The sequence below is a fragment of the Desmodus rotundus genome, chromosome 6 (genome assembly GCF_022682495.2).
Source record: "Desmodus rotundus isolate HL8 chromosome 6, HLdesRot8A.1, whole genome shotgun sequence".
Classification (NCBI taxonomy): Eukaryota; Metazoa; Chordata; class Mammalia; order Chiroptera; family Phyllostomidae; genus Desmodus; species Desmodus rotundus.
This window is the reverse complement of record NC_071392.1, coordinates 153031214-153043284: the sequence shown is the minus strand read 5'-3', so window position 1 is coordinate 153043284 and position 12071 is coordinate 153031214.

Genomic DNA, 12071 nt, shown 5'->3' with positions numbered 1-12071 from the left:
CTATTGACGACTCTAATTTCACATAAACTCTGAGAGATGACGGTGGCAACACAAACTCCTCTGGCCAAGACCTCTCCTTAGGTCCATACCCATGTGCCCAACTGTCCCCTGGAACTCCCCTCCCCACCCCACATTCATGTCTCTACTTCTAAAACCAAGGTCATTAGCATAGCCACAGGCCTATCCCCCTTCTGGTTCCACCTATCCTATGGAACAGGTGGAGTGACCAGACTCTGCATTCTAATTGACGTGCTAGAATCCACACTCCATCACTTATCTTGCTGTGTAGTCTAGAGCAAATTATTGAGCCTTTCAACACCTCAATTTCCTGAAGAAAAAAAAGATTGCTAACATTTATTGAGCACTTACTGCACACCAGTCTCTGCTTTAACCCTTTACATGCATTATGTGATTTCATCCTCAAAGTAGCCCTACTAGGTAGGTAACATTATTATCCCCATTTTGCAATCAAGTAAATGGAGGCCAGAGCAGTACGCCCCCTTATTACGGCCATCAAACACTGTGACTGCCTGTGTGTGGGATCATCGCCTTCCACTTCACTCGGGTCAGAAGTGACTCATCTTAAACCCCTTTCACCCTGAATGGTTATCTCAAAGACAGCTCTTGGATATGCCCTCTCCCCCATGTCCTTACCTTGTTCAGAATCCTCCTCATCTGAAACTTGGACTTGAGCTCTCTGCCTCCAGTCTTGCCTCCTTCCCATCTCTTCATCATATGGCTTTCTAGACTCTTTGCCCAAGCAGTTGTGGTCTTTATAAACTCCCAAAATAAGCTAGAAAAGATAAACAAGGCAGGTTTGTGGTAACTTGGGAAATTTTACTGCCTTTGTGAAATCAAGGTGTTCCACAGAACAGTACCATGCCAAGGCTCCAGTGCAGGCCAAAGAAAATCATCTAGACCCCTGTTTAAGTAAATCACAGGAATCTCTTTCCCTAAGGCACAGCAGAAGCAGACGGTTTTAAGGTCCAGTTTTCTCAGAACCATAGATTCGGGTCTGAGATTCTGCTACAATTCAATTGTATGGCTGTAATGGTTATTAAATATTAAAATATTTCCATAGCAGTTGCTAAAATGTTACTACCTCAAGTCCCTGAAGTTCTCCCCTCCTATTCTTGCCTTGGGAAGCCCTTCCTGGGCACCAAGTTTGTTCCCTATAGTTTATGGGGGTGGGCTCCCTTTCCTGCATGTCTCCTCAACTCTCAGCCAGAGTGCACCTGGACCCAGGGTGGACCCAGAGTGGACCCAGGGTGGCTAGGAGTCGTCTACCTGCCATGCCAGGGTCTTCTGGCCTACCCTCCAAGGTGTGTGTCATGTGGCTGTCTTTGGGAATTGCAGCCTTCACAGTATTATTCCGTATTTTCATCTCTTCTTGTGTTACTCATGAGTCCTGACGAATAGCTTCTGTGAGCTTGTTCTGAGCGATACAAATAGTTTGGAGTTAAAACTTGTACTTACCTAACTTTTACTTATCCGAGGAAACTCTAGGTGCCCCTCAGGACCAAGAAAGACTGGGTAAGAAAGACTTGAGTGCTCAGAAGCAATTGCCTGCACTGAAGGAGGCAGTAGCAACACCAAAGACTACGTGTAGGTGGCGCTGCATTCAAATACTTGCGCCTCAGGCAACAGTCAAATCAGCAGAAGTGAATGTGGGAGTGGCACTGGAGATGAGGGAGGATCAAAAGCTCTCCTGCTTAATAGGGTTTACTCTACTAATAGCCTCAAACCTTACTGCTAATTAAGACTCCACATGGCTGCCAGCGGGACCTGTCTACACAGTAAAAGGAAGATGTGGAGGCCCGGGTTAACACACCTCAGTTCATCCTCCATACCCTTCAGGACACTAGGTACACTGGGAAGAACATCACGCAGGCTCCTCAGGACTGGATTCTGGCTGTCAGCTCTACAGCTTCATTTCCTGCCTCCTCCACTCCGCCCCTTCTTACAGCCCCACCCCCTGCATCAAACACAATCCCTCTACACCACGTGACACCATACGACAGAGATGGTGTCTCGCTTCACGGTTCTGCTTCAAGTCTCCTAAAAGTGTCACAAGTTCTCACACCCCTGTGGGCTCTCATCCTTCCTCCAACAAGAACACCTCTCCTTCCTCCGGGAAGACTTCCGTGCTACCTCCCCTGACCCATGACCACTTGTGCAGTTTGACCACCTTCCTGGATCTCCAGGGTGGTCCATTCTCATGAACTGCTGCTGTTCTCGCTCTTTAACTGCATCTCCTGCCCAGAAGCTCTCGGCAGAGCTGCCAAGGCTCACACTCAGCATACGTACGGTGACATCAACCCGGTCTCTTAGCCATGCCTGAGTGGCACTGAGTGACTCCTCACCTAGACACAACTGGACAGTCAACAGAGGTCCAGCATCAGCAGTCCCAAAGGCCAAGTCTGAAAGATGACCTGTTTGTTTAACAAGCACATTTGATTCTCCCGGTGTTTAGTGTTTTTAAAATGTCAACAGTTAACAAGGGATTCCCCCTAAACTTCTAGATTTCTAGTTTTTCTCAAGTTAAATAGGAAGTCTGGCAATGCAGGGTCCGCATCTCCACAAGGCAGGGGTCAGCAGGAGGGAGGCAGCTCTAGTTGCTGTTCTTTAGCTGGAGCACGCACTCCAGTTCGCTGCAGCCCCCAGCACCCCTTCTCCTCCCCGCAATACGGAGGCCAAGTCTCGGTCACCATTTATCAGGAAACCATTGTTTTTCTTCAGGTGAAGACAAAAGTGAAAAACTACTTGAGCTCATTTTCTGCAGAAAGTGGGAAAACAGGAGAGACCGACAGGATATACGTGTATTTCAGGAAACATGGGAGAGGGGTATATATTTACAGCTGTGAAGAACAGTTCTAGATGTAGGTCTGTGCCAAGAGGTCTTCTTCAGCTGCCATAAGGCAAACCCAGTTTACTTCATTCATCTAAGGTGCCCGCTGAGTCCCTGTAAACATTTGAGATGTGAACCCCGGTGTATCGGAAATGAGGTAGGCCAACATTTTTTGGTCAATAGGGAGGCTTTGTATTGGGTAACAGCAAACCAAGCCAGTCAGGAATAACAATGGTAGGTGTTCCTGAAAAAGCGAATTGCTAGAGCCAAGGTTGCCTCTTGAACAACCTCAGTCCAGAGGAATCAAGATCAGAGCAAGGCCATGGCTAATAAGAAACAACAGATTTCGAATACGCTCTTGCATTCTGGCAGCAAGCCTCCAACAATCTGGGTGTGTCTCTTCCCTAAGAAGTCCAGTGCACATCTGCACAGCATGCTGTAATCGTTGACTTGCTTGGCTCCCACCCATCCCTGGAGGCTGAGGGCTCCTTTACTTCCCATATATCGAGAGCCCGTCATGTAAAAAGCGGTGGGATGGGCACTGAAGATATACCTTGGCAATAACACCGGCAAGGTTCCTTCTCTCATGGATCCTGTAACCTAGCAGGGAGGGCAGAAAATCCACAACTACACGATAAGGTTTAATAAAGAACATAAACCAGCAAAATGACATAAAGCGTGTCTTGAGTCCTGGCCAGGTGGCTCAGTTGGTTGAAGCATTGTCCCATACACCAAAAGCTTGTGGGTTCAATCCCTGGTCAGGACACATTCCTAGGTTGGGGGTTCAATCCCTAGTCGGGGCACATGTAGGAAGAAACCCATCAATGTTTCTCTCTCACATCTATATTTCCCTCTCTCTCTCATCAATGCTTCTCTCTCTCTCTCCCTTCATCCATCTCTGAAATCAATAAAGATATCTTTGGGTAAGGACTTAAAAAAGAATAGAGACAAGCAGCCCCCCCGACCGTCAGGTGCTGGCCTAGCAACCTGGAGCCCGGCTGTGGTATTCTCCTGCTGAACGTCAGTTTCTCAGACATTAACATCAGACGAGGCTGATTTGTGACCATGGCAGATGAAGATGAAAACTAGATCTCTCTGCAATCATGGAGAAACACAGGAAAAAAGAACAAAAACAAAACCTAGCACATTATATAAACTACAAAACTTACCAAACATCTCCCTATCATGGCTCACGTGAGTGACTGGTGCTTTTTTCTTTTAATCACTTTCAGCTTTGGCCTCATTCTAATCTTAAATCCTTCTTTCTATATGGGATTTATTAATATATCCAATTATATAATTAACTCTGCTTCCTTCGACATTACCCAGAATCCCCACACAAGCCCAAAAGCTGTCATAAAACCCGTTTTTTACACCCCCTCACTGAGTCACCCTATGGCTCCCCAGCATGTTCTGCTTTAGGTTTGCTGCTGGCGGTCTTTGAGTGGAAGGCATCAACAAATGCCAGTAGAGGATTTTAAGAAGGAGGTGATACGATCGTTAAAAAAATTATTCTCATTGGAGAACGCACTCTATAGGTTAAGAATAAAGGCAATTAGACCAGTGTTAATTTTTTAGACCCATTTGGCAGGTAAAGATGATTGGATAGAAGTGGTGAGGGCAAAACAGTCAAATTCAAGATATATTTCAACAGTGGCATCAGCCCGATGAAGTGTATGGATGCAAAGAAAGAGAGAGAAGTACACAGCCAAAGCCAGAGACCCAGAATAAAATCAGCTTAAATAAGGTAAAAGCCCATTTCCCATATCTTTTTCACATAAAGTCCCAGTTGGCATTGCAGCTCTATGAAATTATCAGGAATGCAGGCTCCTTCTTTTTCCCATTCCACCATCCCTCAGGTTTACAAATAGGCAGTCCATGATCCACAATGGCTCCCCCACCTCAAGCCCATTCCCACTAGCAGGAGGTATCACAGAGGAAGGAGAGGGCAGGGCTGAGAAAAAGCACTCATCATTCTGCTTACTTTCCCTTGTCCAGGACCTGGTCCTGCAGCCACACCTAACTGGAAGGAAATTAGGAAAATGTAGACTTTATTCTGGGCCATACATCCAACTAAATGGTCTATTACTGAGGAAGAACAGGAAAAGTTACTGAGACAGTTATTGAACAGGAAAAGTTATTGAGGGCCAAGACAAAGCCTGGTTGGAATTAGTTGAGAAGAGACTATAAAATAAGAAAACACAAGCAATCAATATAAGCAACTCTTTTAAAGAGTTTTACTGGAAAGGACAGCAGATCAATGGGTGGTAGCTGAAGGAGACCTCTGCGTGAAGAAAAAATTAAAAGAGGTGTGGTGACCATAGAAATGTGCCTTTCAAATCAAATTGAAGAACATAATTGCCTATGGTCCCAAGTGGTGTGTTCTGAAAATGCTCCTCAATCACACCAAAACCACACTTCCCATGGGCTGCTTTCAGCCAGTGACTAGGGGTGATAGGGTGACCAAGGCAGGCCTGTAACTGATATACTGTTCAAACCTAAGTTTATCCTGTTTTCCAACTCTGTGGGCAATTGGCATAGAAAAAACAGCTCAGTCCAACTCTATTCTCTTTACTTTGTATACACAGCAGTGACAGAAAGAAAGAAAGGAAGAAAGGAAGGAAAGGAGGAAGAAAGGAAGGAAGGGAGGAAGGAAGGAAGGCAGGCAGGAAGGAAGGAAGGAAGGAAGGGAGGGAGGGAGGAAGGAAGGATGGAAGAAAAAGAAAGAAACAAACAAAGAAAGAAAGATAAAGAAAGAGACAAAGAAAGAAAGAAGAAAAGAAAAGAAAAAAGAAAAGGGGGTTTTACAACCTGAATCTAGAGGAAATGTGAGTAACAGATTATTCATGGTAAAGAATTCATTGTAACCAGATAGGAAAAACATTGCTTCAAGGGGCCATATGTTCAGTTAGAAGAAATCACTTTTTTAGGTTTTAAATCTCACTATTCTTATTCTCTTTCGAATTATTCTTTGCCTGTGCTTCTTTTACCCTTTCTTTGTCCTTTTTCTATATAAGGTCTCTCTCACGGGTCACAGGATGGACAATTATTAAAAAGTACACTAGTTTAGGGATCAAATTTTGTGGATTTAAGACTGGGATCTAACAGAAAATTATCTTGCCTTACGTTTACATCTGCAATACATTTAGAATCAATATTTGTGTTAGGTGGAGATAGGGATGATTTATTTTTCCCCCATGTGCTATACAAATTGACCCAGCACTATTTTTCAAAAAGACTCCCTGTTCCACCCCTGAATTTGTAGTCGTTTTTTGGTCACAAGTCAGATGAACGCACATGTTTGACTCTGTTAATAGATTGTATATTCTCTTCCTTTGATATATTTCTCAGCGTTTGCATTTATATTGCACGGAATTAATTCATCTTATAACAAGCCTCGATATCTCTTAGTGTAAGTCGTCCACTTCTGTTTTTCTTCAAGACTTCCTTGGGTATTTTTGGCCTTTTGCATTTGCATATAAATTTTAAAATCAAATTGCCATGTTTCAGAAAAACAACACTTGCAAAGAATTATATTAAAATCGTGTTGAATCTTTAGACCAATTTGGACAGAAGGGATGCCTTTATATGGTACATTCCACTAGTTATTTGGATCTTTAACGTATCTCCACAATGGTTTATAGTTTTCAGTGTAGAGGTCTTATACATCTGTTTGTTGACTTTATACCTACATATTAATTTTTGCTGTTATAAACAGTGTAATTAAAGAATTCATTTCTATTTGTTTTTACATGGCATAATTGATTTTCTAAAAAATCGATCCTGTGTTCTTTAGTAATTTCAGTTCTTAATTTTGCTAGCATATCTACAAAGTGTTTTAGACTTTCTACACACCGTCATCATCTGCACATTTTAAAGCAGTTAATTTTAACATAATTTTAGACTTACAGAAAAGTTTTTTGAAATATTTATTTATTTATTTTTAAGACTTTACTTATTTATTTTTAGAGAGAGGGAAGGGAAGGAGAAAGAGAGGGAGAGAAACATCAGTGTGTGGTTGCCTCTTATGTGCCCCTGACTGGGGACCTGGCCTGCAACCCAGGCATGGGCCCTGACTGGGAATCCAACTGGCGATCCTTTGGTTTGCAGCCCCCACTCAACCCACTGAGCTACACCGGCCAGGACACAGAACAGTTTTAATAGTTAATATCTGCAAACTCTTTACCCAGATTCTCCAAATATTAACATTTCACCACATTTGCTTAATCATTCCCCTTCCGATATGTGTGTATCTATCTATCTACCTAATATTTTTCTGAAGGATTTGAGAATAAGGTGCAGACATGATACCCGTTTGCCCCTAAATACTTCATAGGGCATTTCTTAAAAACAATGATCAAATTGAAGAAGTTACCATCGATACCATATTATCAGCTAATCAAAGTCCTCACTCAGATTTTTCCAGTTGTCCCATTAGTGTTTTCTATTGCAAAAGAAGATTACATATCACAAGTTGCATTCGCTTGCTACACATCTCTCTGCACTCCTTTAAGCAGGATCAGTTCCTCCACCTTTACTTGTCACTCATGATCTCGGCATTGTGAAGATTACAGGCGCTATTGAATAGAATGCCCCTCAGTGAGGGTTTCAGGATGCTTTATCATGCTTAGATGCAACTTGTGCATTTTGTAGTAGGAATACTACATAAGTGATGCAATGTTTCCTCACTACTTTCTATCAGGATGTTTACACTATCAGTTTGTCCTATTACTGTGATGTTAACTTTGGTCATTGATTAGGGTGATATCTTCCTTCCTGGTTTCTCCATGTGAAGTTTACCAGTTTTCCCACTGCAATTAATATGTATTTGTGGAGAGATAATATGAGATGACGTCAGTAGTCTATAACTCCTCATACTTTTGGCCATTAATGATAGCATCCATTAATGATTGTTTCCCGAATCACTTATTAATTACCAAGTAGAGATTTTTCAATTCTATTCTTTCTATACTTATTACATGAGAGTCTACTTTGGGAAAAAGCTTCCCTTTCTTTATTAACTGTTTAATGTATTTATTCGAAACTATGGGTTCATGGCTTCTTATTTTACTCAATATAATCTATTACTATCATTTATTTAGATGCTCCAATTGTCCTAGATTTGACATGCCCCCATCATTGGAGCACTTTCTCACTCTTGGGGACAAGATGTTCAGGGCTTATCTCATTCATTCCCAGCCTAGTCCTCCAAGTAGCCATCTCTCAAAGAAATGGTTCATTTAATAGAGAATAACATTACGAAACCAAGATCTGGGTGCTAGATGTGCTAGATGAGCTCATTGCAACTGAGATGCTATCATTTCTAGGGATCAGCAGATAGGGCTAGGAAATACGTGTGTGTGTAAAGGGGTCAGTGTCTGTATGTCTGCGTGTGTATTTGTATATATGTATGTGCGTATATGCATGTGTATCTAATTTTTAAAAATCTACCCCTCAAAATCCATGAGTTCATATTGATTCAAATCAAATCCAACACCACAGTATTCATTTTCTGCATTCAGTTTTGCTTCTTTCTGCAACAGTGAGAAATCTGGTTCCAATTACCCATAACTGTATTCCAAGTCATCATTTGTTGGGATGATTACTCTTAGGAGATTACTCGAGGAGGTTCATGGGTATAAAAATCCATGAATTTTAGCATTTTGAAAATTCTTTTCACATAACCTTGATGCATAAAGAATAACTTCAACGTGAATAAAATCTTTGATTTATGATTTTTTTCCCTTAAAGTTTTTTAACATCTGTATCATTAATGCCTTCTCCTGAGTAATATCCTGGAGAAATATGTCAGATTAATTCTCTTGCCTCTGTAAATTACTTGACTTTTTTTTTTTTGCTTGAGTTCTTGAGGATTTTTCTTTATTTAAATAAACAATAGTTTTGAGTGTTTGATACCAATTTTCCCAGTTTACAGTGTCGTGTTAGACTTTGCTTCTCCTTTTGGGAGGGGAGGGCTGAGTGGTGGCTGGTGGTAGAGTCCTCAGTTCATGAGGCGGTCTTGTTTTCTGTGCCTTCCATATGAAAGCTTTGGATAGCTTTAGTCTGTTTTTGCCTACTTGTCACAGAAATTTTGGGGTGTGCTTACAAGGTTCCTAGTCAAAGGGCACCCCCTTCTGTCATCATAGTGAAGTACAGTCTGTAATAAATAAATAGTTTTTGTTGTCAGTGATGCAGTACTGGGAGAGTAGTTCTGAGCCTGCCACGGCCCTTTTGTTTTACAAGGCCCCTTATTTTCCCTTTGCTTCTTTCCCCCTCAATTTTCAATCTACAAAGGGAGCCCCTCCCCTTTTGTGATGGAAATTACATATTGGTTTCTGTTTTTGAAATTAAACTTTTTAAAGATCAGTTTTAGATTTATATATATATTGCTACGCTTATTGTTGCCCCATAGGTCTCTTAGGCTCTTCATTTTTCACTCGTCTCTTTCTTATTGAATTTATCGGGGTGACATTGGTTAGTAAAATTATATAGGTTTCAGGTGTACAATTCCATAATGCATCATCTGTGTATTGTATCGTGTGTTCACCATAGCTTCATTCTTCTCTTTCTGCTCTTCTGCCTAAATAATCTCCACTGGCCCATCTTCTAAGTACACCGATTCTTCTACCTGCTCAAATCTGATGTTGAACTTCCCCAGGGAGTTTCCTTCTTGTTACTGCACTCTTCAACTGCACAGCTTCTATTTGGTTCCTTTAATCATTTCTGTCTCTTTATTGGCAGTCTCTATTTGGCATCGTTCTCATGGTTTCCTTTAGGTCTCTGTCCATTAGCTCTTTAAGCATATTTAAAATTGTTTATTTAAAGTTTTTGTCTAGTCAGTTCAATGTCTGGGACAGTTTAATTTACTTTTTCCTATATATGGACCATAATTTCTTGTTTCTGGCCTTGTAATTTTTGTTGAATATTGGACATTTCAAATAATGTGCCAACTGTAGAAATCAGACTCCTCTCCCCAGAGTTTGTTGTTGCTGGTTTTATAGTTGCTGTGATTTTTAAATGACTTCTCTGCACTAATTTTGGAAAGTCTCTTTTCTTTGTTGCGTGTGACCACTGAAATATCCATTCCATTAACTTAGTGGTCAGCTACTGATTTATCAGAAACTTCCTGAAATGCCAAGACCTGGCTGATTTTTCTTGATTAACTGTTCACTTGTTTGCTGTAAGTCCTCGATTAGTCTCCAGCCTCAAATAATGTTGATTCTGACAGTCCTTGCCAGTTTATTGGTTGATTTCATGGAGGGATGGGCTTTTGGTGTTTCCTACCCAGTTTTTCTGATATCATTCACTATTCCACTTTCCTCTAAAAGAAAGGATATTCCATCTACCTACCTACCTATCTATATTGGCACTATAAAGGAAAAAATACACCATAAAATGTAAAGGGCTCCTGGTAGGAGGAGGAAATAGGGATGCAAGTTAGAATTCTTTAAATATACCTGCTTTGTAGATTTTAGAAAACATTACCTAAAAAACTACTCCCAGAATCATAAACTGCCCAGGTCTAACATTTATTCGGAGATTTGAATTCTGATAGTCTTACTACAGATACTACAATATTAACTATTATGCTAAATTATGTAATATTAAGGGATGTAACAGGTAAAGACCCAGCAAATCAATAAACACTAGCTCCCTTCTACCAATACCTTACCCGGGGAGACAAAATAGAATTATTTTGACATCTTTATTCTAGGTCCACACACAGGGCTTATTATGTCTAATCAGTGAAAACTGATTAGGTCAAAGCTATGATTGTAAACATTTTTTAAATAATGAGAAAAAAGGTGCCTACTAGAATAGAGCTTTGTTAGTCTTACATTTTCCTTAGGAATACAAAGTTTAAGTAGACAGATTTATTTTTGCTTACATGAAGAAACACATCCCTTTCCTCCCAGGAAGGACACCTGACAGGTGCCTGAGTAAAAGTGGACATTAAAACAGAAATATCTCCCACTCCTCTTTTCTGTTAACACCCCCACTTGCCCACATATAGCAAATGGACCCCCTCTGCTAGAGTCCCACATCATATTTTCCCAACGACTCCTGACCATTTGGCTTCTCTAAACAGCATCTTAAATGCAACCGCTACCCTACATCTCCACCGCCACTGCTGGCATTCACTTCTGCATTTCTGAGCTGGATTACCAAATGGCCAAGCTAGCGTTTTCTGTCTCCATTCTGATCTTTTTCTAAATCCATTTTCTATTATGCCTGTACAGTGCTTTTTACTAAAAATAAATTGCATAGTTTATTCAACCTTTAAATTTTACTCAAAAATTCCTTAGCTTTGATCAATTATTCAGTGTTTCCCATCATCCACAGTGATTTTTCAAAATATACTCCTAAAAGACTCAAGATCCAACAGAATTGCCTCAGTCGCCAAGGGTGGTAAGGCAGAAGCTAGGTGGGTAAGGTTCTCTTATCAACCCTATTCTTCAACCTTTAACCCAGTTGCTCAATTTGTTTATAGATCCATGTAAATTTTTGCTTGGAACAAAGATTTCCCTAACTCAAGCTGTTCATGATTTTGCTCCTATCTCTTCAGATGTACTATCACTGCCTTTTACAAAGCCCTGTAGAGCCAGACATTTTGAAGATCTCAGTTCACTGAACTAGAGCTGTCTCCTACCTTTATTCTTTGAACAGCTACTTCTTCTATGGGTAACGCTATTCTCTGTGCCTCAGGAAACCTCTGAAGGAATCTCAGCTGAGAGAGTAAAATTGAAATGTAAATAGCCCCCAGGAAGTTTCTTGTTTCCATCTCTGTTCCTTTAGCACTTTAGACATTCTATTACAACCTCTACCACTCTTAAATTTTTTCACCATTTACTAATACCTGTGCCATTGGACAAGAAACTTAGCCTCTCTGAGGCCTCAGTTTCTTCATTTGTATTACGAGGATAAATTAAGTGTATATAATATCCAGCTCACAGAGATATAGAGAGGGTTAAATGTGGCGATGCATGAAAGGCCTTACAAGAGTGCTTGGTACATTTGATTGATTGAAATGTTAGATATAACTATTGCTAGTAATACCACCATTGCCACTACTCACTGTGTGGGTCTACCAAACTGTGAGCTATGAAGGATTATTTCTGCACCCCTAGCACATAGCTCATAGTAAAATCTCAATGTTGGAAGAAATTGATCTACACTCTATAATATGCTATGAATATAGTCATTCATTATTATTCTCAGGTTA